Source organism: Lissotriton helveticus, chromosome 7 (assembly GCF_964261635.1).
Source record: "Lissotriton helveticus chromosome 7, aLisHel1.1, whole genome shotgun sequence".
Classification (NCBI taxonomy): Eukaryota; Metazoa; Chordata; class Amphibia; order Caudata; family Salamandridae; genus Lissotriton; species Lissotriton helveticus.
Genome location: NC_136068.1, coordinates 1,025,634,543 through 1,025,642,677, shown reverse-complemented (window position 1 = coordinate 1,025,642,677; position 8,135 = coordinate 1,025,634,543). Strand labels below are relative to the sequence as shown.

Here is an 8,135-nt window from a genome sequence, read left to right as displayed (position 1 = left end):
AGCGCCCAGACCCTCGGCTGGCTTGCGGGAAGGGGGGCTCCCGCACCCCGGGTCCCACCGGATGCAGCACGAGCCGCGGGCCCGTCCCAGCTTGCCCGTCCCAGCTTCCGAACCCTAGCCAGGCTGGGGACAGTCTCCCCAGGGCCCCGTGGACGCCCATCACCTGCGCCCGGACCCTCGGCTGGCTTGCCGGACGGGGGGCAACTGGACCCCGGGGCCCGCCAGACGGAGCTCAAGCCCAGGGCCGGGTCACAGCTTCCGAACCCTAGCCAGGCCGGGGAGAGCCTCCCCAGGCCCCGGTGGACCCCCGGCGCCTCCGATGGCTTGCAGGACGGGGGGCTCACGCACCCCGGGGCCCGCCGGACGGAGCTCAAGCCCCAGGCTCGGTCCCAGCTTCCAAACTCTAGCCAGGCTGGGTAGAGCCTCCCCGAGCCCCGGTGGACTCCCGTCCCCAGCGCCCGGACCCTCTGACGGCTTGCAGGACAGGGGTTCACGCACCCCGGGGCCTGCCGGACGGAGCCCAAGCCCCGGGCCGGTCCCAGCTTCCGAACCCTAGCCAGGCCAGGAAAGCCTCCCCGGGTCCCGGTGGACCCCTGTCCCCAGCACCCAGACCCTCAGACGGAACAAAGGAGGGTTAAGCCCAGGCCACGTCCTCTCCCCGACGGCCTGCCCGGGGAGCCCATTTTCCTCGACTATTAAGCCCCCAATTAGTGTGGGCGTATAGAGTTTTGAGGAAGGAGGCTTATGGAATTTTGAGGAAGGACAGAAATTGGAGTTAGCCCGGCCGCCAGCCCGCAGGGCCATCTAGTCACCCAGCCTGCAGGGCCATCTGGTCACACAGCTCGGAGGGCCATCTGGTCACCCTGCCCGCAGGGGCCGTACCCAGTCGCCCTTGCAGTCTGGCGAGGGTGGCCGGGCACACCGAGACAGCCGCTCTGGAGGCTCCTTCCCCCGGGTGGCTGCTGCTCACCTCCCTGCCCGACTTGCCTGGGAGCAGCGGGAAGTGGAGGCCATCTGGTCACCCTGCCGACCTGTGAGAGATGGAGGCCCCCGTGCTGAAGGGCACGTGGTGGAGGCGGCCTCCCGCAGACCCGCGTTACCCCCTCAGCATCCCTCCCGCCGGCCTGGCAGCAGAGGGACCCACCCCTGGGTGTGGTGGAGGGAGGCGTCCACGGGCACCCACACACGGAGAGACAAAAGCTTGGCTCAGAGGATGACTTACAATAGATCGCAGCGAGGTAGCTGCTCTGCTACTTACGAAACCCTAACCCAGAATTGGTCGTCTACGAATGATTTAGCACCGGGTGCCCCACGAACATGTGGTGCACTAAGGGCGATGGAGGCGGCCCCCTTCCGTTCGCACTCCGATCCCCAAGCGAGCGGCTCTACGCACTGGCCCATCAAGAGAGGCCGGCTATCACAGGCCAACCGAGGCTCCACGGCACTGCGGTATCATTGCGGTTTAGGGGTATTCTGACTTAGAGGCGTTCGTCCCATTGGCCCCTCAGCCAAGCACATACACCAAATGTCTGAACACTTGGCCGCCACAAGCCAGTTTTCCCTGTGGTAACTTTTCTGACACCTTTTGCTTGAAACCCGAAAAATCAGAAGGATCGTGAGGCCCCGCTTTCACGGTCTGTATTCATACTGAAAATCAAGATCAAGCGAGCTTTTGCCCTTCTGCTCCGCGGGAAGTTTTTGTCCTCCCTGAGCTAGCCTTAGGACACCTGCGTTATCGTTTGACAGGTGTACCGCCCCAGTCAAACTCACCACCTACCACTGTCCCCGGAGCGGGTCACGCCCGGCGGCCGCTTGGAGCCAGAAGCGAGAGCCGGGTAAGTGAAAAAACGATAGGAGTAGTGGTATTTCACCGGCGGCCCGAGGGCCTCCCACTTATCCTACACCTCTCATGTCTCTTCACAGTGCCAGACTAGAATCAAGCTCAACTGGGGATTCTTTCCCCGCTGATTCCGCCAAGCCTGTTCCCTTGGCTGTGGTTTCGCTAGATAGTAGGTAGGGACAGTGGGAATCTCATTCATCCATTCATGCGCGTCACTAATTTGATGACGAGGCATTTGGCTAATCTGTACCACCTCGCGGTGGCTCATTCTGGGTTATTATGCTGCCCATCAGCGTCAATTCGGTTTTGCTTCCAACAATACAACATTCTTTCGCTCCGGAGTAAAGCCACAAATGCTGTCCTCACTGGAACTGGGATCACGTATAGGCCAGAGATAGTACACCCTGCAGTACTTTTCCAACAATTTTAAGATTGTCTACGAACAGTCCTGAGAAATTAAAATATGATTAGCAGGACATCAATAATCAATGTGTGATAATTATGTGTATGCAATTATTTGAGACCTATTCATCATTCAAGACATTTCAATAAGTATGATGTACACACTATATCTACATTGTTATAAGCACACATATATAAAACAAAAATACACATCTACAAATTGCACATCTAATTAGAAAAAGCACATCTAGAAAAATTCGCATCTATAAAATTTACATCCATACTAACTCTTGTGTCAACTATAAACCTATATGTTAAAACATTATGCTTTATAAGGGTGACATGTGTGCTGCAAGAAAGTGTACATCTCAGTATAAGCTTGATATTCAATTGTCCATGAATACTTGGCACATTTTAAGAGTGTCCATTAAAGCAGTCAGGCAAACATTTTTTTTAATGGAAATGCCATCTGTAGACCTAAATCAGCCAGAACAACATCATTACATTGAGGCCAAATACCATGACAACCAACGATAAATCCATGAAATTTAAGTGTTAAATTTTGTGAGATCTTTGATTTGCTGTGACAGATCCTGATAGTATTTCACTTTACTCTCAAACGCTAATTCAAGGGAATTCTGAGAATTTTCATAACGAATTGAAACATTATTCACTACAGCTGTACCATTTTTGGTAAACACTACATCTGGTTTTCGTAGTTCTCCTTGATTATTCTTAACATGAGGTTCCCTGTATGCCATCCAACCACACCTTTTTGCTCTATCAATGAGCAATTCCAGAATTTTGTTATGTCTTTTTATCCCAATGTCCTTAGTTTTAGGACATGCGCCTGAAATATGAGAAATTGTTTCACAAACATCATTACAATACCTACATGTAGCAAATGCACAATTTCTTCCCCTAGTGAAGGTTTCTATGGTATATAAACTATTTGCTCTTAGCATCAACGCAGCTATGTACTGGTTTTCTTTCATTTTGTTATGCCTGCTGATCCAGAAGTTTGAGGTTGGATTACTTGCTAAGTATTTTATACCATCACCTTGGACAGGGAGATTTGCCCATTTCTCAAACTCTTCTTTTCTCAAATCATATGTTGCTAACAAATTCAAATCATAGCTGAGAAAGTTACTGTCTAAAATGTTAAGTTTGTGTGTTTTGATGATGTTATCAATTTTTTCATTCATATCTTCTCCTGCATACATGAATGAATGCACTATGTACAGGTCTGGAGCTGCCCTGAGATACAATAAACTATTGACTTTATTGAGACCAATTTGTATACATAGTTTTGAAATACTGAGGCCCCCAAATGATCTTTTTGAATATAGGAGACCATCACATGTGTATGCAGGAAGGTGTAGAAAGTGTTTGACATACTTTTTTATTGTTTGATCTAGAACATTTAAAGTTTTTGCTTCTGTTCCTGTCATTTCCAGTTTGAATGATAGTTTAGGTACCAAGTATTGGCACAACATTTCTATTTTCTGAGTGGGCTTAAGTGGTAGATTATCAAGGTTTTGAGTCCAATTGACAAGAACCTCATTAATTGTGTTGTTGCTTGTATGACCAGTGTGTGGATCAAAGTTCAATTCAAGGTATCTCTCACTTTCTCCTGGATTAATATTTTCAATGTTTTCTTTTTCAAATTGCCATGGTTTACAGTTGTTAACCAGGATTTTATCTTTATGGTGACTGATATAAAATCCATGTGTCTTTTTCACATTAAGTTTTAATCCTGTGGTTTTACTGAACTTTTCAATGATTTTCAGATTTGTACTCATTCCTTCCCATGTACTGCTGAGTACTGCAATGTCATTGGCAAAGGCGAGAGCGGTGACTTGCTCAATAAGACCATCTGATCCAAATGTGAAGCCCTTGCCATTTTTCTGAAGATCACAGATCAGAGGATCCATGGCAATGTTAAATAGTAGTGGGGATAAAGAGTCACCTTGTTTGACCCCAGATTTCATTGTTATTTCAGGAGTTGATTCGTTGTTCTTTCCCTTGAAAGATGTTGTTGAGTCAGTGTATAAGTCTTTTATTATGTCTCTGATGTATGATGGAACTCTTTGCCTTGCGAGACTCTGTATAATGTGACCATGGCTGACAGAGTCTAAGGCTTTCGATATATCAATGAACACAACTGCTAATGAGTGTTTGTTTTTTCGTGCCCCTTTTATGATATTTTGCAGGAGAGTCAGATTCTCGAGACAACCTCTCACCTTCATGAAGCCTTTTTGTCTCGGATTCAATTCAACAAAAAATGAGAGTCTTTTAGTTAATATTTTTGTGAATAACTTCATGAATGCAGTACCGATGGTAATTGGACACCAGTTACTGATTTTTTTAAGTTCACTAATCGGTACATTCTTGGGTATCAGAATTGATCGGTTCTTTTTGATAATTTCTGGTACTCTTCTCATCATCAACCAAGACAATAGAATTCTGGGCAGCAGTCTTGGTTGTTTGCTGTGTACTTTATACAAGTCATTCAGACCAATCTTATCAGGCCCCACGGCTTTCTTTAAATTGGAGTTCTCAAAGGCATGAGTTATTTCGAGCAGTGTTATTTCTTTACATAGATTTCTAATTTCATAATCCTCTGGTATTCGATCAATCGGCATGAAATTAGGATTTTTCTTGTTTTCTTTCTCAATTATGTTTTTGTAGTATTGAAAGATTTCAACAGCACTGATTTGGCAAGTGGCATCTTCTGCCCCATCAGTGATAATCCTGGCAATTTTCTTTTTGTCTTTTTGAAACATTGCCTGGTATTCTTTATAGCTGCCCTTTGCTTTGGCATACTTTTTCTTGTGCGTCCGATTAAGCCTTCCGTTTTTCTTGTCTTTTTTTGTTATCTTGTTCTCTACTGAGGTATTCTGGTGCTCATCTTGAGCAGAGTTCATAGGCTCATTATTGAGTTCTCTTGCTGGTTCATTTGTTGGTACACTTGCTGGTGTAGGACTTATATCAGTGGTGTTTTCTGTGATATAAGTCACCACCTCATCCATCAGATCCATAGCAGCATCGTGTTGCTCTACGTTTTGGGTGTACTTCTCGATTTCTGAGATTCTGTCTTCCAGTTCTTGATTTTTTGTGCACATTTGCGGTTAATAAAGTCTTTGCGCTTTTCTGTTGTTACTTCCATTGTAACCTCTGGTTCATCGCAAGAGTCGTTTTCCGAAACATTTGATGCTTGCAGTACATCTTTTGTGGATTTTTTGCTTTTATCTCTTATATCTATTCTTTTTTCTGCAATTTGTTTTCTGTTTTTATTGTCAATATGTGGAACCATCAGCGCATTAATATTCCTCTTATTTTCATATACTTTTTCCAACTCTGCTAGTAGCAGTATTTCTTCCTGTGACCATAATTTTGACGGTTTGCTGTTTGCTAGAGCTGCTAGTCTAGCCTCATTTTGCGCTCTTGGATGCGCATGCCGAGCATGTTGAGAAACACCAATTTTTGTTCCAAATCTGAGGTCACAGAAGCTGCACAGGAATGGCAGCTCTCCTTTTTGAGGTATCCTTTACATTTGGCATAATGGCATGCAATATTGTGGTATTCGGCTTCTTTATCACATTTTGAACAGTACGTTTTAAGACAGAAGCCTTTGTGTTTGTTGGAGACATGTTTTCTCAGTTCTTTAAAAGTTCCCATTATGTCTCCACATAAGTCACATTTATATTTTTCGTTTGGGTACTTCCAATAAGTGACTTTTTTTGTGTAGTCACTTTTCTTTGTTATTACATTTTCGCTGACCTCGTACATATCGGCTAGATTTTCAAAATTTGCTGTACCAATGTCATTCTTGGCTGAGGAGGCCACAAACTCAATGGATTTGCTGAGGTCTATTGTTGTGTCTTCTTCTGCTATGGAGGGTGAACTAGGGCCTATATCGTGATCTGAATCGTTGTTGACTGTTGCATTGTTGGAAGCGGGTGCTGGTTTGTCAAATTCGGTGAGGAGGTTAATGATTTCTGGGAAAGACAGCACCTCCTTACGCCATCTTAACGGGGTTTTTATTCTCCAGGAACTACCCCATCTGGAATTGGGTTCGTTTGCTTCGCCATTTCTCACTATTACGCTCGCTGCCATGATAGAACCTTGTTTGGCCTGTCTCTATATGCTTCTCTACGCAGAGTCTAGTACTACAGAGGCAGTTACCAGCGGGACCACTGGGAGGTAAAGGCCACTACAACCGAGAATTGGTTAAGAGAGTCATAGTTACTCCCGCCGTTTAACCGCGCTTCATTGAATTTCTTCACTTTGACATTCAGAGCACTGGGCAGAAATCAGATCGCATCAACACCCGCCTCTGGCCTTCGCGATGCTTTGTTTTAATTAAACAGTCAGATTCTCCTGGTCCGCACCAGTTCTAATTCAGCTGCTAGGCGCCGGCTGAGGCAGAACGCCGGCCGTGCGCCCCCTGCGAGGGGGCACGGGGAGAGGCGACCACCAGAGCTGGGGCGATCCACAGGAAAGGCCCGGCTCGCGCCCAGAGTCGTCGCCGCCCCGGAGGGAGGCACCTCGTCCAGCCGTAGCGCGCGCCCATCCCCGAACCCATTCCAGGGCGCCCTGCCCTTCGCAAAGAATAGAGAACTCTCCCCGGGGCTCCCGCCGGCTTCTCCGGGATCGTTTGCGTTACTGCACTGGACACCTTGAGGGTGCCCGTCTCCGCCACTCCGGGTTTGGGGATCTGAACCAGACTCCCTTTCGAATGGCCGAGGGCAACGGAGGCCATTGCCCGTGCCTTTCGAACGCGCTCGCCCATCTCTTAGGACCGACTGACCCATGTTCAACTCCTGTTCACATCAAACCCTTCTCCACTTCTGCCTTCAAAGTTCTCGTTTGAATATTTGCTACTACCACCAAGATCTGCACCTGCCGCGGCTCCATCCATTTTCAGGGCTAGTTGATTCGGCAGGTGATTCCGATTTCCATGGCCACCGTCCTGCTGTCGATATCAACCAACACCTTTTTTTGGGGTCTGATGAGCGTCGGCATCGGGCGCCTTAACCCGGCGTTCGGTTCATCTGCAGCACCAGTTCTGCTTACCAAAAGTGGCCTACTAGGCACTCGCATTCCATGCCCGGCTCCACGCCAGCAAGCCGGGCTTCTTACCCATTTAAAGTTTGAGAATAGGTTGAGATCATTTCGGCCCCAAGACCTCTAATCATTCGCTTTACCAGATAAAACTGGGGGCTCCGAGCACCAGCTATCCTGAGGGAAACTTCGGAGGGAACCAGCTACTAGATGGTTCGATTAGTCTTTCGCCCCTATACCCAGATCAGACAACCAATTTGCACGTCAGGACCACTACGGACCTCCACCAGAGTTTCCTCTGGCTTCGCCCTGCCCAGGCATAGTTCACCATCTTTCGGGTTCTATCACGTACGCTCATGCTCCACCCCCCGACAGAGCAGGCGAGACGCGCCGGTGGTCTCGCCTGCTCATTGCACCACAGGGTTTCACTCGGCCCTCCGACTCGTGCAAGTGTTAGACTCCTTGGTCCGTGTTTCAAGACGGGTCGGGTGGGTAACAGACATCGCCGCAGACCCCTGGCGCCCGGCGTGGGCAACCCTGCCCGGCGGCGCGACTGTCGACTGGGGCGGACTGTTCTCAGTGCGCCCCAACCGAGCAGGGGGCCCGTCCCCCCTTCAACCACCCCAGCGTGCCCCGAGGGGCGGCAGGGGCGGGTGCCCAGGGGAGGGCACGGAGGCGTTCAAATCTTCCTCGCCACCTTGAAGCCTTACCAGCCGACCCGGTCGCGGCACACTGCCACGGAAGAAATGTGCCCTGCGGGGGCCGGGTAGGGCCCGGGCGCCGGTCCCGCGGAGGGGATCCGGAATTCCCGGGTCACCGACCTTCC

At 48.7% G+C, this 8,135-nt stretch overlaps 1 pseudogene; it reads right to left on the bottom strand.

Moving 5' to 3' along the window:
- Window positions 1-1,193: 1,193 nt before the first annotated feature.
- The window catches only part of LOC144771041 (28S ribosomal RNA), a 7,414-nt pseudogene continuing 472 nt past the window's right edge, over window positions 1,194-8,135 (bottom strand).